The 24,219-nt window shown below is 47.6% G+C and overlaps 1 long non-coding RNA gene across 3 annotated transcripts in view; it reads left to right on the top strand.

The window, feature by feature from the left end:
- Positions 1–3,773: 3,773 nt before the first annotated feature.
- Positions 3,774–24,219, top strand: part of LOC128852569 (uncharacterized) — a 54,157-nt gene continuing 33,711 nt past the window's right edge. For 2 of the 3 annotated variants that reach the window (XR_008450522.1, XR_008450520.1), the window contains exons 1-2: positions 3,774–4,300; positions 5,610–5,749. This is a non-coding gene — a long non-coding RNA (uncharacterized LOC128852569). The remainder of the gene's footprint in view (positions 4,301–5,609; positions 5,750–24,219) is intronic. The other variant, XR_008450521.1, reaches the window with a different exon arrangement.

Raw genomic sequence — 24,219 nt, 5'->3', positions numbered from 1 at the left:
AAGGGAAAAGAAAACGTTAATGGCATTATAATGGCAACAGAACCCCACCTAGATGTGTGCGTGGTCCCGGTGCATGGGGAGGTCCAGATGTCAGAGACTGGGCTGCGTGAGGCTATTGGAGCTGACAGCTGGGGCTGTGACCGCTGCGCAAGGCTCGTCTCTGTGTACCAACACCCGTAAAGCATTAAAAAATCCAGGCAGAGTTCCTGTCTGAGATCTGCACAGGTTATTTGTGCCAGGACTGCTGGTTTGCGTTTTGCTTTTCCGCATGTTGTTCCCTACGTATTTTTATGACATAGCAATCCTCGTAGGCTCAGCTGGGCTGGGCAGTGACTTGTGGGGGTACCCTGAGTGTCCTGAGTCACGGGCGTTCTTGATATGAGTTATGGAGGAACTCCTTTTGCTCTTGCTATGATGCAGATGCCTCCGACTTCTTCACAGGTACTTGGGGCCCATTGCAAGCCCGTTTGGTGGAAATCAGTCGGCTGTGTTGAAGTGGGGGGAGCAGCACTGGCCTCAACATACCATACAGTGTAAGGTAAAATACAGAAAGCAAAGGCTCGCTGGGGAGGCAGGGTTTCAGCCTGGGGAGTGGTACCTTAGGTGGCAAGGTACAGCCCCCAGGCATGGAAAAGGGGGTTTGCTGGGGGCAAGGGTAGATTTAGCTGATTAAACACAGTGAGAACATACCCAAATCCAGAAGTGCAGCAGCTGTGTCTTGTCCTGGCTCTCGTCTCAAGCAGTGTGTCCATGGAAGGAGCCTCGTGTATAGCATGGGCTTTGTCTGACTCCTGAGAAGGATTGTTCTCCTGTTTCCTCTCCGCAGTAGCTCTTGGGCAGACCTCTGTCAAGTGCCCAGAGTGGCAGCAGCTCCTTGGGGCCAGCAATGCCCAAAGCAAATGTGAACAGTGACTGAGATCTTGCAACAAGACAACCTCCTCAAGTGCCCAGAACCCCCTTCTTCTTCCTGCAAATCCCTGGAGTACGGAGCAAGACCAAGTGCTCCATTTAAGTGCTCAAGTTTAAGAGGACCTCCTTGAGCTGAGGTTTTTAAGACCCTTTTGATAGGCAATTTCCCACAGGAGCAGATGCCATCTGGCTTGCTTTAGGGCAGAATAACCTTTGGGCAACAGCATTTTGGTGTGCTGTTACATGGGCTCAGGAAATCAGTTCCAGCCAGCGTTGGAGACTCCCAAGCACCACCAAGCATCTCCCAGTGATGGAGACACCATCAAGCACGTGGTGAGAACTGTGAGGGCAAAAGTGTGTGTGGGCAAATGTGCGCAAGAGCAGCCGTCCTGGTAATCAGAGGTGGGAAGGAGGGGCAGACTGGCAGCAGGTGAGCGCAGAGGATGCTCCTGGCTTTGTGCGTGGGCAAAGCTGACTCCTGGGAAGGGCAGCAATCCCTTTTTGTTGTCTGGGTGTCAAATGAAATGGACTTTTCTCTGCTACCTTCTTGTTCAGGGTCGAGGTTTCTTGGCAGGGGTCGAGGTTTCAATTTGCACCTTTGCATCTCCCCTGGAAAATTCTCCAGAGTTTGTTGCACAAAACAAAGCTAAAAGATTGGCCAAGACTCCTCTATCCATCTGACTCTCACTCTTTCAAAGGCCTGACTTAATATCCGGTTGTGTTTGCACTTAACTTTGCCGTTTGGCAGGACAAGATCAGGCATAGCCCTGGCTGTAGATGGCATATTGGTCTTGGAACAGCAGGTTTTGTCTTGTTGCTGCAGTAACGCCTGTGTTGTGACAGGAGGAGGCTGAGGGCTGTGTCTCGGTGGCGTGGCTGGCCAGGTCAGGCTATATTGCATCAGTCAGATCAGGTGTAGTGGGAGGTGCTGGGTCTCTCAGCGTGCAGTTATCCACCACTGTACCATTCAAAAGTCTCCCCAGGCAAGCAGAAGGAACCTGCCTGGGGTTTGCCACAGGTGTTTGAGCTGATGAATGGCAGATACTGTGTGACCAAGCTGTTGAAGTTTCTCTGGCCCTGTTATTGCAGAACAGAGGCAGCAGTGGTACGACCGAGAGATGGGCTTATTTGCGAGAAGCCAATTTATTACATGCCTTATCTTATCCTCCCAGATCCTCTTCATTTCCTGTGTCCAGAGAGAAAAGGAAGCAAACCATGGAGAACACGTTAGCAGCGCACAACAGCAAATCAGCCCTTTCTGAGGGCTCCCATGGGCTCAGTCAGAGAAAACTACTTTTCTAATTATGGCCTCTGTCCGGATGGATCTCAGACAAGTTAGCAAGTGTGAAAGCCAAAAGAGACCATGATTATATCTGGTCCTTTTGAGTGCCACAGCCCGCAGTATTTCATCTTTTAGCAGGTCATCTTGAGCTGGCCTGTGCTGACACACTTGATAGAAGTGTTTGACGGCTGTGGGGACATTGTAATGGGACCAGAGATAGGCTGGGCATCCCTCCCTATTTCTTGCTTTTTCTTCCAGCTGGCCACTGGCATGGTCTGTAGAAAGCAGGGAAGAAACATTATTCAGTTACACTAGCCAGGCTTCCCATGCGTGGCACAGAGAAGCAAAGAGAGGCTGACGTCATGGTCACCGTTTATGCGGACCACCTGTCTGAGGTCTAATGGAAGTTTATTGAACCTTACTGGAGTCTGGATTCAAGTTTTTCTCTTCCAGTCTGTTCTTTATGGGCTTGGTTGCATTTTAGGAGCTCAATAAAAACAATCTTTTAAACTGAAACAGAAGAAAAATAGTCATTACAACACATTTCTTTCCAGGCTGGCACATGTTAGAAATGTTCTTAATTAATAGCATGATGGGAAGAAAGCGAAAGGGAAATGTTAAAACAAGATCGTGGACAGATGTAGAGAGGAGGAGCCCTGTAAAGGAAGATGTCCACACAGTCTTTCTACCACACAGCCTCCAAATTGTTCCCAGGAGAGGGCTGTGGAGCCAAGGCCTGGCTAGATCAGCCCCCCGCTGATCCAAGCTGTGGCAGGATGGGATACTTTGGTGGTGCCAACATGTGAATGTAGAATGAGGAAATGACAAGAGCAGACAGTCTTCAATTAAATAGAGAAGCTGTGCAGTCCTCCTGGTGGATCTGCCAGGCTTGCCTGCCTAATGAAATGCGTGCTTCAGTTTCTGACTAAAACTTCAGTTGTCTTTGGGTGAAATGGCATTTTGCAAAAGAAGGAAAGACAAATCACAGCATCTGAGAAGTCTTGGTGCCCACTTTAGCCAACACATGGCAAGACGTTGTGAGATCCTGAGGTTGTGCTTGCTAAAAGCGACTTTCTGGGTCACACTGGGTGGAGACAAGGTCTGTTGAAGTCCACATGAGTTCATCTAGAGCCATTTAATACAACAGCCCTCAATTCACTGACCTCCCTGTGCCTTTATACAAGACTTCAAGGTCTACCAGGACAACCTGTGATTTTAGGCTGGCAAGGTGTTCCCCATCTCTGCTTTATCTTACATGTGTAAAGGAAGGAGGAGAAACAGGGAAAAAGCCTTTTCAACACCTTCTCATTCCTGAACTCCTATTAGGACAAGCTTCCTTTTCAATGCAAAGCACAGGGTTTTTTGCATGTCTTTGTTTTGTTTGCTTGGAGAGCGAGCACTGGCACACACTCCGGGAAATCAGCTCTTAACTAAAAGCATTTATGTAATTGGTGGGAGGAGGGGAAGGTTTGTGTGCACTGACTTTGGGGAAGTTCATTCTACAAAAACAAACCTCGGTGACTACACTTGGTTCTGATTAAGGAAGATAAATCTGTCAGTGAGAGGCTAAACTTACCAAGAGTGTAACCTCCCGCCCCTCACCCCACCAGCAATGGTCAGGCTGCGTTTATTTCCATTGGGCAAGCTCCAGAAAGCACCAGGAGGTGAAAAACAATCCCCAGAAATGTGAAAAATGTGGAATGAAATGGGGGCGGCAGGAGGAAGAGTGTGGGGAGAGAAGATCGAGCAACCAATAGCAATGTGATGGGTACAATTTCAGCTCTTTTGCTGGTTTCAGGGCTGAGATAAGAAAGCAGGATGCGTGCTGAAGCCCAAGATGTGCTTGCTGAAAAGGCAGTGAAGGGAATCCCTGCTCCCAGCTCCTCTTGCTATAGGTGGGATCCTTGCACTTGCAAAGCTGGAACAGCCACGCTAAAGCTAAAATGCAAAGGGGCTCATGTCACCAAAGCCATCTTTGTACTGTTCTGTGCAGTCAGGGCGTAACGAGACCAAAGCTGGCCTTGGACACACAAGGCAGTGGCTGTCCTAGGCTGCTGGGAAGACGTGAGGAGAATCGGTAGGAGGCAGCAACAAATCTGAAGACACAAGGTGAGTCTTGCAGTTGGATGAGTAATTGTCTGAGTCCTTGGTTATGTTAAGGTGGGAAAGAGATGATTTTGCAGCGAGAGCTGTGGCAGCTGCTTGCAAAAGATTTCTTCAGTACTGCTTACCCTCATCAGTGTCACCTGCAGCGCCCTTTCTTACAGGGACACAAGAACTTTTGTCACATGCTGCTGGCCAGAGCAAAGTGCTTTTGTGTGTATTAGCCTGCCCGCTGCCACCATATGGTCCTAGCTGCATGTGGCTTGAGACGCAGCCAAGGATGCCCAATTGTACCGCTGACCTAGCCGTCCCATTTTGTTTTCTCGACCGTTTGCTCTCTTTAAAGCTTTATTTTGCAACCTGTGAGGAGCAGCTTTTGGTCACACTTGGTATCTCCTTTTGCAGTCAAAAGAGAGGGATGTTTTTGGCCCTGCCGGGGAAGAGGTTTGTGAGCAGAGATTCCTACCTGCAGTAGGAATGATGAACCACAACATGGCAATGGCACCATGCCCCCAAATTCATATACTCAATGATATCCCTAACTCACATGGAGGAAAGGCTCCTGTAGCCACTTTCCCATGGGCTCACGAAGGTGCCCATCTGTCTGTGCTACCATGACAGTTGTCCCTTTGGTTGGCTTGCCAGGAAATAAGCTGGTTACCTCCTCCATGAAAGTAACTAGGAGCCAAGCTTTCTAAGAGACCAGTGAGGATTGTGGTGGCATCCATAGCACGTGCTTACCGTCCATATGATGGCCACTACCATGACCTCTGCAGAAGGACAGACCTGCTGAGGATAATATCTCTAGGATGTCATCAGTGATGGTTCATGGACTCCAGTGTGGCACTGGAAAAGGACACCATAAATCCAAAGTAACATCTCTCTAGCATGTGAGATGTGTGTCTGTCTGAGATCTGGTTTGCTACTTGAATGTGTCATAGTTTGCTGATTAATCAATAAGTCAATGAAATCTACTATCCACGAACCGGAAGACAGGCCTATTTGGTCCAGGTTTTTAGACCTCTATAGCAACGTTTTTTGTGGAAGAATTGCTGGGAGAGGGGGGAAAACACTTGCTCACATGGTCATTGGTGAACAGAGACCTCTCACTTCCAAGCTTCCTCTTGGAATTCTTTGAACTGCCTGATCCCTTCTGAATCTTGGGGATATCAGAACTGAGAAAGCCACACCAACACCAAAAGGAAAGCTTTGCTCCTGGAGAGCCCATCACAACTTGCTGAAACACTAGGGAACACAGCCAGGTTTGATGATAGTCACATAGCTCTGCAGTATCTAAAAAGACACCATTTTGTAGATTAAGCGTGAGAAGCCCAGAGGAGATGTCAGAAAAACAAACAATGAACAGACCAAACAATCCATTTGGGCCAGATGCTCAGTTGGTGTGAAGTGGTGCAGTGCCATTGGATTTGCTACAGCCAGGTGGGCTCCTGCCAGGTAAGGATTCGGCTCTGCTGTCAGAGCATCCCTGTGCTGCCTTGTCCTAGTAGCTTTTGCTCTCTCCAGTGGTCTATGCAATCTATACAACAAAGACATGGTTTTTTAACACGTTTTGCAGCTGCCAAAATAAACCCTCTCTGAGATACAGACAAAAAAAGACATTAACAATATTGGCATGTGCTCTGACTGCTGCATTTCCTCTGACTATCCCTAGCTGGACCTTGATAAGCTTGATTTCTTTGTCACTTAACCTACTCCATAATGAGATTTCCACTGAAATGAGTCAGGCTGGATTCCCTTATGCGGGAGAGCAGGGCAGCTGCACCAATTGATGTTCTTTAAGAAATTAATCCAGGGAGAGCTGTTCCCATCCATGGTAGGTTCAGAAAAGGAAGCTGCAGGACCATAAGCAGTGCTGCATTGGTGCACACTCTGCCCGTCCCTTTGAGGCACTTCAAGTGCAAGGAAAAGGCAATGTTTATCCCCAGCAGCAAACCCAAGGGGTGAGGCTTGTGATGACCACACTACACAGCCCCACCAGCACCTGAGGACCAAAATCCCTGGGCTTGAGCCAGAGACAGGGATGGTTGGGGCATGTCCCAGTCACCCATGTCCCTTGCCTAGCCCAAATTAGAAGAGGAAGGATGGTGTGTTTCTGTCCCTGACGCTTATCATTTGTCAGTGCTCAGTGTGCAATAATACAGCTGTCAACAGTCTCTCTCTTAAATTTTCCTTTCTGCAATTTCATCTGTTTTCACATCCCCCGTCAAACTCTCAAACCATACAAGCTTTTGCTATCGGTCTTCAAGCAAGCTGGCTTGGGTTTCTTTTTATTTCTCACACCAAAAACCTCTGTTCAATTCCTCTGATTTTGCCACTGGAGTTTTTAAAATGGATTTAAGACAGATGAAGTGACACAGTCAGTTTTCTCTTTCCAGGTGAGGCATCAGTAACAGATAGGCCAGTGGAAACATTCATAGGCTCCATTCTAGAGGATTCTTGTGCTTGTTTTCTGTTTGGTGGGACAGCCTTTGCTGATGCACAAGAAACCTGGGCTGTACAGGAAGAGGAGCAGCGGGCTGTACATCTTTTCTGCACTTGTGTTTGCATGGCTCGGTAGAGGATGGACACAGCTCAGAGATGTTCCTCCCCTTGAGACATAGTCTCTGCAGTACAGTGGAGCTTGGAAGTGGTTTTGAAGTGGGTCACAGAGATTAGAATTAGAGTTTAGAGAAGGAGTTTGTCACAATTTGAGAGAGGAAAGCCTCATTCAAAATGTATCAAGGAGGATATTTTGTCTCAGCCATGGGGTATTTTTGCAGAGAGGATCTGATCTGGGGTTTAGGTCTTTCAGGTCAGACTGCCTGATACGCAGGGGTGAGCCTGTGCCCTTCTGCTTTGGTATGTTTTGGGGAGAGGGTTTTTCTTTATGTTAAAAAGGGGTGGCGTGTACTTCATCATTTCCTCAGCCTCCCTGGCAAAAACGGTTGCATTAACATGTGTGAAAATTATTTACAACTCAGTCATTACAGCTGTGTCTCTTCCAGGCAAGGCTGTCTTATGCCGAAGGCGTCCTGATTCATCACAAGGAATAAATGTGGAGAGTTTTTTAGGGACTATTTCACAAAGAGGCAGGAGGAAGGTGCTATGTGGGCTGATGCCATGGGCTTGGCATTTTGGCCTGTCCAAGCAGACAAGGGGCTGCGGTGGGGTTACCTCCATTACACATGGCCGTGTGAGGTACCTCAGCTCCACTGCCTCTCCCCAGGGAGCCCAGCCTGAAAACCATCACGGAAAGTTGGCAGAAGGGCTAGACCTCTGCCCTCTGCTCCCACAGGCTGAGGCTTACTCCCTTTGGGAAGGGAGAGGGAATATGGTGCATCCCTCAGTAAAAGGACATTGAGGCACTGGAGTGTGTCCAGAGGAGAGCAACAAAGCTGGTGTAGGGGCTGGAGAACAAGTGGAGGAATGGCTGAGGGAATTGGGTTTGATTTGGCTGGAGAAGAGGAGGCTGAGGGGAGACCTCTACAGTCCCCTGAAAGGAGGTTGTAGCAAGCTGGGTGTTGGTCTCTTCTCCCAAGTAACAAGTGATAGGATGAGAAGAAATGGCCTCAAGTTGCACCAAGGGAGGTTCAGAGTAGACAACAGGTGAAATTTCTTCACTGGAAGGATTCTCAGGCACTGGCAGAGGCTGCCCAAGATGGTGGTTGAGTTCCCATCTTGGAAAGATTTAAAAGATGGGTAGAGAAAGTGCTCAGGGATATGGTTTAGTACTGGATTCAGTGATCTCAAAGGTCTTTTCCAAACGAATGATTCTATGATATCACTCATGTGATCCTGATTCCACAGAAGTGGCTGGCTGGGTCCTCATGATCCCTGCCAAGGAGGGGTGCTGGGCCTGGTGACGGTGAACCATGGAGGGACGGTGGGTCAGGGCTGTGACTATAGGCACCTCAGGGCCAGCAGCCTTCCTGGCTCAAAATAGCCACCACCTCCAGCGGGGCAAAGGTGCTGTCACTGCTGCCACCCCTAGGGTGGCAAACAGCCCCAACCCCTCACAGTGGCTGCCACTGCTGTGATTAAAAAACATAATTGTGAGATTGTATAACAACCCAAACCTAAACAACCCCTGCATGCTCATTTATTGCAACTATCCAACAGGTTCGTCATTGATGAGAATAATATAAGGGCTTGGGAGGAACTGTAAGTTACCTTCAAGACTTCTGAATATATGCAAATGGGTTTTATTAGAACTAAAGGTTTTAAAATACAGTTACTGCTCTCTGCTCTAAGAGCTCTGCCTGTGGAGGGGCTTCCTGGAGCGGAGTGATGGTGGCACGGCCAAGACATGCTCTCGTGTCCATTCCCTTTGGCTTGCATGGGCCTGAATATTGGCTCTTCATCCTGACACTTTGGTCAAATCAAATCCTCGGGTTAGTTAGGTCAACCTCCCACTGAAATCATAGAATCACAGAATAATAGAATAGTTTCAGTTGGAAGGGACTTTAAAGACCATCCAATATTTTGGGTTTCCCTTCTTGGGATTGGTGAGACTGGGTGTGTGATAAAACAGGTTGTACTCTTTAATTAAAACGGTGCCTGGACTCTTGGTGGGGTGCAAGGGCTCCCTGGGGTCAGTCCATGGCATCCAAGCCTCATGGAGCAGCCCAGAGCTCCACACCTCTGAAGCCTGGACATGGTAATTTTGGTCCAAGCTGACTGAGGGAGTTTGACAGGGAACAGCATCTCTTCTGGGGCAGCCAATACCCTGAAATGCTTTCCCTGGACAGATGGCAGAGGGAGGCTCTACTCCCACCTGTTGTGCCAGGGTAGGAAAGAAGCAATGCTGCTCGACCTATCACCTTCTGTACTTTGTGGGGTGACTTTGTTTCCCTCTCACTGTGCTTGAGTTGGCACTGTTCTCCATCCAGGGAATCCCTTTTCTCTTTTCCAAGATGAAAACATCGACCTGAGTGAGAAATCTCTGGGCTTCTCTGGCTGGCATGCCCTGGGTTGTACCGGTCCCATCTAGCCTCGGTCCAGCCAAGCTGGTGTTGGGGTGCTGTGTGGTAAGTCCCGTCTGAGCAGAGGGCTGCTGGGAGCACAGCTGTGGTCCAGCTCTTCCACCACCTTGGTTTGCTGGTGCGTTTCCCTGATAAATGAACTGCTATGTTGGGGAGCAGAGTGGGGAAGAGAAACTATTGCCCAGACAGCACACAACAGCTGTGATCTTGATGTGAGCCCCCTCAAGGCTGAGTCACTCTCTCTTCGTGGGGTAGAAGGTCTCACTTGGTAGAGGATCTACAACCTCCTCCCCTAGACCTCAAGTCCCCCAGTGTGCTGGAAGAGAGGGTGCTCCCCTGCGGAGTCTGGCTCCATGGTCGGCTGCGGGTCTCTACCCTATGTTGGCTCTGAGACTTGGCCCTGGGCTGCTTTGGGTTTGCTGCCATATGAGGAGCTTTGCCACTGGCAAAAGGGTGCAAGGGACAGCTTGTGTTCCCAAAGCTAATTTATTGACCTAACTGGTGGCAGGCATCTGCTGGAAGTAATGAGCAGGTAATCTTTCACATCCATCTTGGACCGCATATGGATAAAATTAGGGAAAAGGGAAGACTAGAGAAGAAACAGACTGTTTCTGCAGGAACAAATGAGTGTATTGAAAGGGAAGGGGAGGGAGGAGAAGCTCAGCCCTTTTCCAGCTCCCTTGCAGATTGAATAAGATGTCCAGTGCCCCAAGTACCAAATGGTCTCAATTTGCTCCTGCGTCAAATAAAGCTGGTTCTCAGTTGGCTGGGGCCTTGGCAGGGCCATGAGGATGCGTTTCATAACAGCAGCTCTTGTTGAGAACAACAACAACAACAGCATCAAAAACCTGTTGAAACTGTGCTATGCTCAGAACAGAAAACACATGCAAAGAGGAAAAACTCCCTCCGTGAGAAAGCCCATGTAATTAGCCCTGACAAGATCTGCAAACCAGAGGCAGCCAAGTGGTGGAAGAGGAGGGGAGAAATAACCCAATATTGTTTTATAGGCAAATGTAAATGGGTCATTAGCTGTCTTCGAACAAAATGTTCCTTGGTGGGGAGAGCGAGGGGCCAGGCCCGGCTGTAGGATGTATTGCAGAAAGCCTGGCAGAGCTTGCTGCAAAGCAGGCTTTCTTGAGACGCTGGATGAAAAGATTGTTCTGCTTTCACCTATTGCAAGGAAAGCTCCCAGGATTTTTGCCTTCGAGCTGCGGTTAAAGTGGCAGGACGAGGCACTTGGAGCTCCTCCCTGGCTGCTTAGGGGGACGGCTCTTTGAGGTGCCTAAATCCAGCTCTGAGCCTCTGCACATCATCCTCTCCATCAGGATAAGTACCAATCTGCTCTAGTGTCTCCTGAATAGATACAGCTGCAAGCTGAAGGTTCTCCTGGACTTTGCTCTGATGGGTGCTACACAGTCATCAGGGAAGACGTACAGAAAGTCTTCTGATTTTAGAGCTCAGCTGGAGCAATGGAGTAGCGAGAGCAGCTGGTGTAACGCAAGAGCAGTGGTAACATGAGCATTGCATGCAACCCTAACACATGCTTGTCCAAACTCTGAATCTAAACCCACTCGAATCAATTGTACCTGGTCCCATCTTGCTGCCCTTGCCACCCACAGCACTTCCCGTTTCCAGTAGAGGCTGACAGGAGCGCTTTAGCATTCAGCTACCATTTCCACAATCTAGCTAAGATGAAGCTTTGAACATTTTAGCTGAGACTAAACCCAATCCCTGCACCTTATGGCCTTGACGCAGAGACTGGCATTACCTCTCCACAGCGTTAATGAAAGTACCCTAGGAAGACTGGCCCTGATGTGTTTTATCGCTTGCCTGGAGGCTGTCCCAGTCTCCCCTCGGTAATAAAGGGCATGTTCAGAAATGGTTTCAAAAGGGGGAGCAAACTGAGGAGGTGGGCTTGGTTGCTGCAGATAATCAGCCTGTTTGATACGTAACTATCCTTTGTGGCCACGTCAAGCCAGAATCCGAAGTCAGGAACAGAGACATACCTAAGACTGCTTCATCCCCGAGCTTCCAGCTTCCAGCATTAGGATTTTGGTGGATGTCCAGGCCTGGAAATTTCCGTCAGATCCCAGTGTTACATAGGCATTTCTAGATCTATTGTCTTCAAGTGGGTCTAATTCTCTTTGAGACCTTGTATATTCTGGATTCCCACAAAGTCCCGCGGCAGTGAATTCTGCTGTTTAATTGTGTGCTGAAAGAAAATCACGTTTCCTTTCGCAGCACTAAACTGTCGCCCGGTCCTGCTGCTGCAGGTCCCTTAAGCCTTGGACTGTATGGAATAATGATGGGCTTTGGCATCCCTTCATAACTGTTTTTTTGGTGTGACTGTCCTATACGTTTTCTCTCTTTGTCTCCTTTCAATTCTTATCTTCTCCAGACTTATTCCTCTGTGTGTAGCACACCGTACGAGTATCATTTTGTTGGTCAACATGGCAAAGACCACTCTTCACACTTTGTTTTCCACCGTCTTCTCTATTTTGTGAGGACCTTCACTGAGTTATTTTTAAAGCCTTTCAGGAAACTTGTCAAACTTTATTTTGAAAATACATTGCAATACATTGCACTTCTTGCGTCTTCCACTCTATTTTTCTCGCATTTCCTCCTGTCTTGCTTGGCATAAACTATATGTAGCTCCCAGGATTTCTCTTGAATCTCTCTTCAAATGTTATTTTTTCCACTTTGGATATTTTTGGATCTGATCTGAGCAGCGCTTCTGATTGTCGTGTTTGGAGTCTATCAGAGCTCTTAGGTCATTTACAGCCTGGTCCTGGCAGCTGATTTTTTTTATACCATACCTTGGCTTCAGGCAGTTCAGGTCTCTTGTGACCTCTTTACAATAAATACAGATTGCAATTAGCTTTTCTGGTCTTATTTCCTGGGTGTGATTAGCAATAAAGTGTATCATGTTCAAGTAGGAATGTGAGTGGGGTGTTAGAGCAGACCTAGTAAAAGAAGTGTATTCTTAAGCAGTGAATTCTCGGTTTTGTTTGGATTGTTTGTTTCTGTTCTCCCTAGGGAAGAGCTGAAAGTTTCAGTTTGGTTGTCCCCCAATAAGAGTGAAACAGCTGGATTCAGAAGATCGGTACCTCCTGCTCTCTCTCTCTTAATACTTTTTTAATTGACTCGTAATACCCTATATCTTACTCTGCAGCATTGTCAACAGCCTGCTTCCAAACAGCTGGCTGCATCTCTCTCTGAGAGAACCCACAAAGTGGGAGGAGGGGGGACCTCCCCTTTGTCATTGTGCAGGAATGCTGATGGATAGTTTTATTCTTACTATAAATTCAAAACATTTCCACTTGCCTATTACAAATAACAAATTAGTTGCAGATACCAAGCGTGCATTTCTCAGTTGGACAGTGAAGACTGTATCAGTACAACCACCCTACTGAGCCTTCACGGTACTGAACAAGTGAGTTTACAGCTTGTTGTGTACCTGCATTAGCATCACTATCACTGTGGTCAGCGATGCACCCGGATGCTTCCTTGCATCTGAAACTTTCTGAAGCAGACTGCCACACACAGACGTTCTACAAACCAGTCTGGTCTCAAGTCTCTGATGGAACTTTCCAGGAACACAACCTGGATGAACAAGTCTTGGCACTAGTTCACACCTGAGTGCAGTAGCCAGACAATGAAACCCTCTCGTCAAGGAGAAAAAAACCCCACCTCTGCTCTTTAGAGGAGTGAGAATTTCATTCCCATGTCTCTACATTTTTTAACAATGACACTGAGTAAACTCAAAAGCTGGCCCTGGGAGGTTCCAAGCTGACGCTATTGAGAGCAGTGGGAACTGAATGACACTGCTGACTCCACTGAGGTTGTCCGGGTCACAGGCAACCCGTGTCCCACCTTGGCTGACTGTTGAGGTTTAGCCCTTCAGAGGGCTGAGAACATCACGTTCCAGAACAGGTGACTCAGAGCAGTCATGCTTGAGTACTGCCTCTGGCATATGCATTCAGGGAAACCTTTGGGTGCAGATATTGCTGTGATGGAGATCCTGTTGCTGATATTGCTGTCATTAATACAAAATTGGGTGTGTGTGAAGGGTCTGTGGTAATCAGAGTCTCAGATCCAATGGCAATTGAGAGGTTAAGTTCTGCTAGGAATGCCAGTGAAACTTCTCCTTTATATGTCCTTAGCAGAAAGGAGACTAATATCAGCACAGAGGTGCAACATGCTGGGGGAGAAAGTGTGTCTCTAGCTACCTGTGGTCTTTGAAACCTTCCTTCACCTTCCTTTTCTGCCCAAGTCCGTGATGCTCAGAAATTTGATTTTAAAACGCAGTAGCTTAGTCCTATCTCAGATCTTTCTCCATTTCTGTTTTTTTCCCAGTGCAAGGTTCTGTTGGACAGTGGACTGGGCTGCTTGTTCTTCCCAGCTGTGTCTCTTGCTGAAGGTCTGATTTGAAGATAGTGCTTCATAAGCTTCTTTAGCTTTTAAACTTGGTTAGAGAAAATATCCACTGGCCAGCTCAGTGTTCAGGGGAACAGAAGAAACAGCTGTGCACTTGCCGTCATGGGTGTCAAGTGACTCTTTGTTTTCCAAAGCCAGCCCCTAGAAAAAGGGACCCTCGGAGCCATCCCCAGTGCAGGGCACACACTTTAATTCCTCTTCTCTCTTTCAGGAGGGACATAAGCTGGTGGCGAGCAGCTACACTCAGCTTCCTCTACTCAGTGTGCCACATCCAGGGACTGTGCTGCTATTTCAAGAGCACTGTGATGTGGTTTCTGCAGCATTTGTTCTCTGCTCCTGTTCCTCCTTGCCACCCCAGTTCCTCAGCCTTCTGTGTGGTTTGCTCCATAGCTTATCAACTGTTTTTCCTATCCCTATCCACTGACAGACAGCACATCCCAAGGAAAAAAAGAAAAAGAAAATGGAACATGACTGCTGCTGCAGCCAGGGCTCCTCTGCCAGGCAGAGAGTGTGTCAGGGCTCTGCACAGCCCAGCAGCATGACTACAAGCGCTTCTGTGTGTGATTCCCAGTTGTTCCAGAAATGCAACACTTTTGTCCGAGGCTGTTTATTAGCCACTCCATCTGGAACAGAAGCCATTTGCTTTGGAGAAAAAGCAGCAAGCTTCATGTTCACAGTGCACGAGGAACAGACACAGCCATCCATGTGCCTTCCCAGCGGTGCTTGGGGGCAGCAGTTTGGTGGCGCGGGTTTGCGCCCCTTCAAGCTAAACTTCTTAACTAATGAATAGTCATGACAGCCCTGGTTGAGATGATAGGTGGTTTGGGTTGTTGCAAACAAACTGCACAGATGTATTTACAGGGATGAGCTGCTGCTTTTAAGCAGGCTCTGTTTCTCTTAGATTTCCTTCTTAGTCTTCCATTTGTTCTTCCCTGGAGGTTTTAATGCCTACAAACAGGCCTCAGTCAGTTGTTTTCATGCTCTGTTTTGAACCACGGTGCAGTCACTGCTCTCTGTCTTTCCTACCACGCCGCATCTTCTTATAGCTCGCTGAGGGAGTCTGTTACTTTCTATGGTGCTGGTGAAACACCGAACCAGCTATCTCCTTCTGCATCTATCTGCAGAATAAACTGTCTTCCCTTTCTCTGAATGGAAGGCTCAGTGGAACAGCTTTGGATGGTATTTTCAGATGGTATGCATGCTGCTGTAGCAATGCAGAATGCCTTCGGGGAAGGGTGATTGAAATGTGCCAAAGAGGCCAATGGCCAGCTTGTCGATCCTTGCTTTTTGGACCCAACATTTTTTCTCATGGAATGGTTTGAGTTGGGAGGGGCCTTAAAGATCATCTAAATCCAACCCCTCTGCCATGGGCAGGGACACCTCCTACTGGACCAGGCTGCTCAAGGCCCCATCCAACCCGGCCTTGAACGCCTCCAGGGATGGGGCAGCCACGACTTCCCTGGGCAACCTGAGCCACTGCCTCACTACTCTCATTGTGAAGAATTTCTCCCTCATGTCTAGTCTAAATCTGCCCCTCACCAATTCAGAGCCATCATCGAGAGTTCAGGCCTTGGGTAGGGTTTGTGTAACCCATGTATGCTGGCAGCTTCCTATTGACTGCACCTCGTTCTGAAGACTACTGAGAAGAGTTCAATTTAAAACACAATAGTGACGTTTGGTTCCAAGTAAGAGCCTACCCATTCTGATGGAAGGATTAGTCTGTTGATATTTTCCTTGCTTTAGCAGGGGAGGTTTCCATAATGCTCTCCAGCTGAGCCTGCTCACACCGAGATATTGGCATGCTGCTCTTCAGGCTATGAACTTCCAGGAATTTGTAGGTGGAAATCTGACTTGCTTGCATTATCGGAGTCTGGTGATGGTGTTGGTGAATACAGAGTGTGCTGCTCAAGCTGTTCTCTGCTAGCACAGGAACCTCAAGTTTAATAACAGCTTCGGAGTCAACTGGAGAGCAGCTATTGTTCTTGGGGCTTATTCATGCATATATTACTTCAAGGTTTCCCCCTCCTTTCAGCTTAAGTACTTGAGGATAGAGGAACAAGGAAAGCAAGCTGCCAGTGCTTAGTGCATATTTCTTGGAGCAAATGTATTGGTTTATTTTGTTTAAAACAGCTTATTGCAAATGAGGAGCAGCTGCGGGTTTTGCGATGACTTTTTTTTTGGAAACATGGGGTCATCTTCCTATGATTTCATAGCATGATTGCTATAGAAAAAAATCTAATATTAAATCATTTAAAAATAGTTAGACTCAGCCATGTTTTTCACTTCCTGATCTATTAGAGCCTCTTCAGTAAGCAGCCTGATGAGAAGGAATCTGGGATTTCCTCAGGGCTCCCTCTTGCCCTTAGCTTCTGAGACTGGAATTAAGGCAGCCCACAGTTCCATACATGAGATGGGATTTAGGTATCCAAGTCCCAGCTCTAAATATAGTCTCCCAGGCTATCTCCAGAGACATTCAATTTTCCCAGAGTCTTGTGCAAGCTACAACAAGGTTCTTGGTTACTTTGAGGGTCCCAGGATGCCTGGTCTGGGCATCCTGTTGTATCTTCTTTGAGGAACCTGGCCAGACAGGAGTTTCGGGAGTTTTGTAGTAGTGCTGTGATTCAGGTTTATGCACACTTCGCCCTAGGAGAAGATGGCAAGGTTGTTCCTTTTCGGACCATAGCACCCTAAGTGAGTGTGTTGTACAGTTTTGATATGAGGTCAGGGAGAGAGCAGAATTCAAGGGATAATGAGAAATAGATAAGACTCCAGCTCTTTGGAGGGTGGCTGGCAGGGAGGATTTTTGCTTGGTTTTACTGGAGATATTCGTCAAGTAGAAGATATCATCGCTATTTGGGATAGATGGCAGTAAGTATCAATTTTATAGCACATAGTTTTTGAAGTGGTTTCTAGTGCCCTGTTAGGCAGAAGATGGCCTGGCGATTCATTTATGAGAGCTCTCTCAACTAGTCCTGCAAAAAAATGGAGTACTGCTTGCTTACTGATGCTGGGTCAATGCTGTGATGGCCTATGGTCCCTCCTGGGGGTGGGTGATGTGCTGACTGCCTAGTTGTATATTCTCAACTGCTGTCCCTTGCTGAGAGCTCAAACCCTTCGTCACGGCGCTTTATTGCTGGGGGAGTGGCACAGTTCCTCACGTCTGTGTGTGCCAGTCTCCTCAATTTTAGCTCTGTGGCATGGTGGATGCAGACACCCCAAAACAAAGGAACAGACCCTGAGTATTTTGAGGGAGGAACATAATAAGCCAATCTGGCACAGCGCTTTTGTAAGCCTGGCAAATCAACCCTGACAACGTAAACAGCTCTTCAGGGTGAAATGTTGCTTTTCAGCTTCAGAAATCTGCTGGCCAAGCTCTCTGCCAAAGCGTGGCATGAATGAAGTGCCCTATATTTTCTTGATCTCCTGTTCCACCCGTCTTCTGCAAAAGAGAGATAACTGTGAGGTCTGCAGGGCCAGCCCACGGTCTGCCGACTCGGGAGCCTCGGTGGTTGACGTGCTCTGCAGGCAGAGCTGCCCCGAGCACAGGAGACATGGCAGCCCTCCCTCGGCCACGTGGCGCTTCTCAAAGCTCTTTCAGTAAGCAGATTGAATGGAGTTGAAGCCATTGGGATATCTGATATCCGAATGGGAAATATCGGCAAAGCCTCGATGGAGCCCTAGACTCATCTCCAGATGCCTCCTGCAAGGAACCTCCATAGCCTTGTGCAAGATCTGATGGAGAGCTAGGGAAACGGGGCAATTTTCTTCCTGGGGTTAATATCAGCCTCCACGAATGCTCTGCCCCCACCAGCTCCACTGTGTGCACCCAGGCTCTCAGCTCTGAAGTTTGGGAATGCCGGCCTCTAACTTTTGACCTCCCACACTACTCTGATTCCAAGAAACAATGCCCTAAATCTGCTTGCAATGACAGCTTGCTGATTCCTACGGCATGGCTTGTTAAAAGATCTGAATCTACTAATAGGAACTGGCCTGATAAAAGTGACTTTTTTTACCTCCCCACTTAGCAGCTATATGCAGCCCGGGGAATCTAGAAATTAAATTGGCTTTTTTTCAAGCCTCTTCTATGCAACAGAAATGGGACCCCTGCAGTGCAGTGCAGTGTTTCCAATTATATTTTGGGGCATGTTGCTAATTTTTGGCAGACAGTGAGAAACAGGCCAGGCAAATAGCAGGTGGCAGGCTGTTTTCATATTTTACCAGGAGCATGGGGGAAGGGAGAGGGGAGAAGGAGCTGAGCTTTCTGCCAAGAAATGTGACCTCGCGCTAGTGTGAGCAGAACAGTTCTGGCACGTGCCTGAGGATGGGAGGCTGGGAGGGGATGGCTGGTCCTGTTTGCATCCCCTCCTGCTGGGAACGCGCATGCATGCAAGCAGGACTAAAATAAACACGCTCGGGCAAAGGCAGAGTCTCCAGGTCCGGAGTTTGGCACCTCTTGGTCATGCATTGCTCCTCCAAGAATAATCAGCATCACGGCGCTCACTTGGGCTGCCGATGTCACCTCCATCTCTCTGCTGTTATGTGTTGCTCTCCTCTGCCTTCCCCACAGAGTCAGAAAAAAAAAAATTGGCTTTTGTTCATTCATTTATTCATAACGCAGCTAATGGATTCAAGATGGCACCGTCTCCAGAGGGCCTGGATGGTTTTTCAAAGCTATTACACAATCTGCATCTCTCTGCATGCATATGTGGAGTGAGGGTATTAATAACCAGAAGCTGATACCCAGGACCTGTGTATACTCCAATGTGTGTTCTGCGCTCAGGACAGTGGCAAAGAGACATGAATTTTTAGGAGTCAGAAATGTTGTTGTGATGGAAAAGAGCGGTCAGAGCTGCTCTGTGTTCACATGGGCCAGGAGCAGAGCGCCCCAGCGATATGCCAGCCCAAGAGGAGCCTGGAGGAAAAGCGCTGAGGCTCAGCATGGGAGTTTCAGAATACTTTATTTAGAAAATAAATCCAAAAAACAACTTCTGAAAACCATGAATGAGCGTTCCGAGATATCTTTATTCCAGGTCAATTCGAAGCTTTTCTTGGGCTGGGTTTATATTGAAGCTTGCGGGTATGAATTTTGTTACTATGGCTGGATTTCATTGTACAGCAGTTAATTCACTGGAGAAAACCAGAAGTTTCTCCTTCTGAAAAGGCAGAAACAAGAGATTAGAGATGGGAAAAGATTTTCCTGTAGAGGGAAAACATTGGTGAAGTGGGTGTGATGTTGCCAAATATTTTGTTTTGGTGGAATTGCATCTTTTATGTGGGATTGCACATACTGGAAGTTTATTTGAAGCCATCTTTGCTGCTTTGTTCTTTTGTTGGAGGTCACTGATGGAGTGTCATGGTGACACTGAGTACGAGCTCTGTCCCTCCATAGAGTGGTATGGGGTAAATATGACTGGCCTTGTTTTCCTGTCTCGACAGGAAAACCAATCTGCAGCTCTTCTGTTGGACCTCCATGAACTCTTCTCTTAAAAAGCAGCGATTTCCCTAGGGTGCATTCACCTGTGCTCTGCATGGAGGCACATCCCCTCCCAGCTGGTGCTGCTTTACTCTTCCTGGCCATGGAGGTGCTTCGATAAGCAGGTTCTCAACAGCTCAGCTCCACCCATCGCTGTGCCTATTCAGACACTGACATTTTATTCTCAGCCTCCTTCTGCTGCTGCTGTTTTGCCGCAGGGACAAGCCCAGATATTTTTGGCACCAATGCTAATGTTCTTGAAATGTCTTTTAGCTGATAGTGAGCCAGCTAGTTAGGGACTTACAAGATCCTTGGTGACCTTATTTCAGAAGCAAATTGTCAGGGTTTCAACCTGTTAATTTGTTTTCTTGTAACCTGCCTCAAGGGCTTGGAAACAGGGGCCCTGGTCATCTTAAACCTTGGCAGCGTGCTTTCAGGAGGAGGGGCTGCCTGAGGATGGAGGGATATTAGTAATGGATTGTTCCACTGCTAATGGGAGTGTGGTTAATATATTGCAACCCTTATGTTAAACATTGTCTGATCACATGTCTGGAATTAGATGACAAGCAATTTGCCATTAGACCTTCTGTGCAGTGACGGGCTAAATTGAGCTCTTAGTTTCACTGGTGTAAGCTCAGAAATGCTCTATTGACTCCACCTGAGGCATGCTGGAGGAGAAGGTTTGTTCGATGTTTTTTTATCTGTCTCTTGTAATTCATTCACTGTCAGAGCTGAGAAGCGGTGTTAGGTTATGTATGTGGCCCATATAAAGGCCTGTGAAGGGAATTCAGTCTCTTTTCATGCTAGCTTCTACCTTTAAAGAGCTGAAAACCTCATGAAAATCCATAGCCTATCTGCTTTGGCTTTGGTCAGGCAGATCTGCCGTATTATATCCAGCCCAAACCGGGGCAAATCATGCCTGTGACAGTAGCAGATCTTGCTTTTCATGAGACTTCGCACTTGCAGTTGCAGCAGTAAATGAGAGGTGAATGTTCCGCACTCAACATCAGTGATGTATTGGCTGCCCTTGATGTCCTGGTCAGGTGTCCAGTCCCTCCTTTTGCCCCTGGGCAGGACCAAGTCTATGTAAGTAATTCCTGACAAGTCTTCGTGGAGACTCCATGCTCTTCCAAGGCATCGTCTCACAGTGCATCGTTGCCCTTCGCATTAAAGATTTTTTGATCATGTTTAGCCTGCTTTTTCATTGCTGTCATTGTGCAAAGACATAGAATACTTAATGATTATATCTGAATTAACCCTATAGTGATTATATCTGAATTCCCAGTACTTAAAGGGGGGGCTGCCCCTTAAGGGCGGCCTATAGGAAAGATGGGGACAGACCCTTTTGCAAGCCCTGTTGTGTCAGGACAAGGAGTAATGGTTTTAAACTAAGGGAGGGTATGTTTAGGCTGGATAGAAGGAAGAATTTTTTTACAGTGAGGGTGGTAAAACACTGTCAGAGGTTGCCCAGGGAGGCAGTGAAGTCCCCCTCCCTGGAAACATTCAAGGTCAGGTTGGATGGGGCTCTGAGCAACCTGGTCTGGTTAAAGGTGTCTCTGCTCCTGCAGGGGGGCTGAGTGATCTGTAAAGGTCCCTTCCAACCTAAAGCATTCTATGATTCCTTGATTCTATAATGGCTCTGTGAATTAGCCCCAAGACAAAGTGCCTTTTGCCTAGAAACAGCAGTGCATGACAGGAGGGGGAAAGTGCCAGTCTAGAAAAGATCTTCCAGCAAGATTTACTGCCACATGTCACTGAAGGCTTTTCCATAGGTCACTTATCTACCCCGCTGTTTTTGGGAGGGCAGTTCTACCCCAGCAAGGAGGCCTGCTGCACACCTGGACAGCATGGAGATTGCTGGGCAGGATAGGCCGTGGGTCTGTCCCATTTCCTGTCTCTGAGTAACACGGAATAGACTCTTTCAGACTGCCTAAATAGCAACATGCCGACCCCGGTGCCTCTGACATGACCTGAAACCTTGTGGCACAGTGGGTTACAGTTTCCTCAAGGAGCTACTTGTCATGTCCATATAATGTAAATCATAGAATCATAGGATGGTTTGGATTGGAAGGGACCAGAAAGACCATCCAGTTCTGATCCCACCGCCATGGGCAGGAACACCTCCCACCAGATCAGGTTGCTCAAAGCTCCATCCAACCTGGACTTGAACACCTCCAGGGATGGGGCTTCCACAATGTCTCCGGACAGCCTGTTCCTGTGCCTCACCACCCTCACAAGAAAACATTTCTTCTTGGTATCTCACCTAAATCTCATCTCTGTGATTCTGTGATTCTGTAAATCTCCCCTCTTTCAGCTTAAAACTGTTCCCCCTCACCCTGTCCCTGCGCTGCCTGATCAAGAGCTCCTCTCCTGCTTTCCCGTAGCCCCCCTTATGCATTGGAAGCTGCTCTAAGCTCTCCCCAGAGCCTTTTCTTCTCCACGCTGAACAATCCCAACTCTCTCAGTCTGTCCTCACATGGGAGATGCTCCAGATCTCAGTTCCTCTTCGTGGTCTCCTCTGGACTGGCTCCAACAGATCCATGTACTTCCTGTGCTGAGGACTCCAGAACTGGATGCCGGGCTCCAGCTGAGGTCTCATGAAAGCGGAGTAGAGGGGAAGAATCCCCTCCCTTGACCTGCTAGTTACACTTTTCCTAATGTAGCCCAGGATATGGGCTGCATAAATGTGAGGTGCTTTGAAAATATATTGGGAGAAGCAGTATATTCTCCCAATTCCTCTAATCCAATGAAGGTCTTCATAGGCTAGGATGTGAGGTATCTCTTCCTCTGTCCACATGACTTGCAAATCCTTACCAGTTTTGCAAAATAAAACGGAAAGTGGGTAACTCCGTAAGCACAGCCTTCTTTTTGTTTTGTTTTGGCTTTTTTTTTTCCCCTCAAACTGTGACTAAAGACACGAAAGCTTCAGCTCTGCTGTCTGTAAATTGTGTGCCTATGTTTATATTGGCATTTGAACTAGAAACAAGTTGTCTTCATTACGAACGAAAACGAGATCGGTGGGGGTGATGAGGGGAACATACCCCTGGAATGATAACAGCTAAGCACTTGCACACTAATAAATTTAGGTGTTAATGTCTTGTTTTTATGCTGTTTGGTTGCCATAGAGATGAGCGGCATGAACTAATGGGTTTGTTGTGAGAAGTTCAATACACATTTGCCAAATGCTCTATTTCTCTAGTTACCTCTCTGCTTTTTCCCATGCCATCGAGCAAAGGGGTTGGGAACCAAAGCCCTTTTGCTCTCCATGCACCGAGAGTGAGGGGTCTCTGGGAAAGAGGATCCCAGAAAATGGGTCTTGCTGCAGGTTCTGCAGAGCTGCTAAAATAGATGCAGGAAACATCAGGGAGCAGCACTGCTTACAGTGTATCTCTGCGAGGCTATTTTGGAAACTGGCATATGTATTTATAGCATAAATTCCACAAAAGGCTGTAAATCAATGTCAGTATGAAGAGGACAAGCAAGGGGAATTGCTTTCCTCGGGAAGGGGCACAGGTGGAGACTGAGATTTCTCCTTCCGCTCCAGAAGGACCTGCAGCACTGTGAAGAAGGCATGCCCCAGTTATCTGCCTGGCTTTCGGGATGAACTTGGTACACCTCTGATTTGGACTAGTTGCTTGTTCCTTCTGCCTGGGGCTCATCCAGAGCTAAAACCAGACCTTTGTGACTTGAGTCCTGCCCTGCTGGGGTGCTGGTGGTGAGCTGGTGCTTCTGAGTTGGATGTTTCCATGTGATGACATCCGAGGTTTAGCAGCAGGCCGTTTGGAGAGCTCTTCTTGATTCTGGGTGTGAATTTATCTAATACTCAGGACAGAACATAGCTTTTAGGATTTGCTTTTAAAGATCCAAAGAGATTGTTATCCTGTTCTATACACTGCAGGCCAAGGAATACCAGGAGGAATGACTCAAAAATGGGTGCAACGGGCATCTGTTTTCCCAGACTTCTACTGGGAGCATGTCCAGGGAAGAACAGTGAAGCTGGTGAAGGGGCTGGAGAACAAGTAAATCCTTATGAGGAGCGGCTGAGGGACCTGGGGTTGTTTAGCCTTGATAAGAGGAGGCTGAAGGGAGACCTCCTTTTCTCCTCAACTGCCTGAAAGGAGGTTGTGGAGAGGAGGGAGCTGGGCTCTTCTCCCGAGTGACAAGGGGACAGGACAAGGGGGAATGGCCTCGAGCTGCGCCGCGGGAGGTTCAGACTGGATATTAGGAAAAAATTTTCACAGAAAGGGTTGTGGGGCACTGTCAGAGGCTGCCCAGGAAGGGAGTTGAGTCCCCATCCCTGGAGGTATTTAGAAGATGGGTAGATGAGGTGCTCAGGAACATTGTTTAGTGGCAGATAGGAATGGTTGGATTCAGTGATCCAAGAGGTCTTTTCCAAATTGGTGATTCTATGATTCTATGATTCTGCTGGAGGAGACACATGCACCCATTTCATTTGTGCACAGTTTCCATTGCTCAGCTTAGATGATGTACAGAAAGTCTCATTAGGAAATCATGTTTGTTCACAGAACATTCACCACGAGCATTTTTCTTTTGATAGACTGAAAAATTAAGTAAATAGGTGATTATTGTTTGGAACAATGACTTCCCTGTTCCTGTTTCGTGGTAAATCTCATCTCAACTTTGTTTACAAAGTAGTATTTTTACTTTAAGGTTGGAATCTCTCTCTGTCAAATCATCCAGCTGCAAGCAGCCAAAAGAGGCCCTTGACTCATTCATCTCTGCTGCGAAGGCAACGGCGTTCCAGGGAGTTTAAGAGTGTTTCAGAAGAAGCGTGCACTGGGACAAGCACTGAGGCGTGGGGAAAGCAGTAGAAGAGGCGAAGGAAATGCTGCTGGGCAAGTGGCCTTGCAGGGAAAATGAAACCAGGGAGATGTTGCTCTTGTGGGTCTGCGACACCCATTTGAATGCCCTCTGATGGCAGCTGGGAGGTGTCTGTAAGAAAGAGGGGAACTAAGCCCATGCAGCTCTGTGTGATCCTTGTGGCAATTTTGACTTAGCCCCAGATTTATGTA

This window comes from Cuculus canorus, chromosome 6 (assembly GCF_017976375.1).
Source record: "Cuculus canorus isolate bCucCan1 chromosome 6, bCucCan1.pri, whole genome shotgun sequence".
In the NCBI taxonomy this organism is placed as follows: Eukaryota; Metazoa; Chordata; class Aves; order Cuculiformes; family Cuculidae; genus Cuculus; species Cuculus canorus.
Note: the sequence above shows the minus strand (reverse complement) of the source record. Positions and strands in the feature narration are given on the sequence as shown.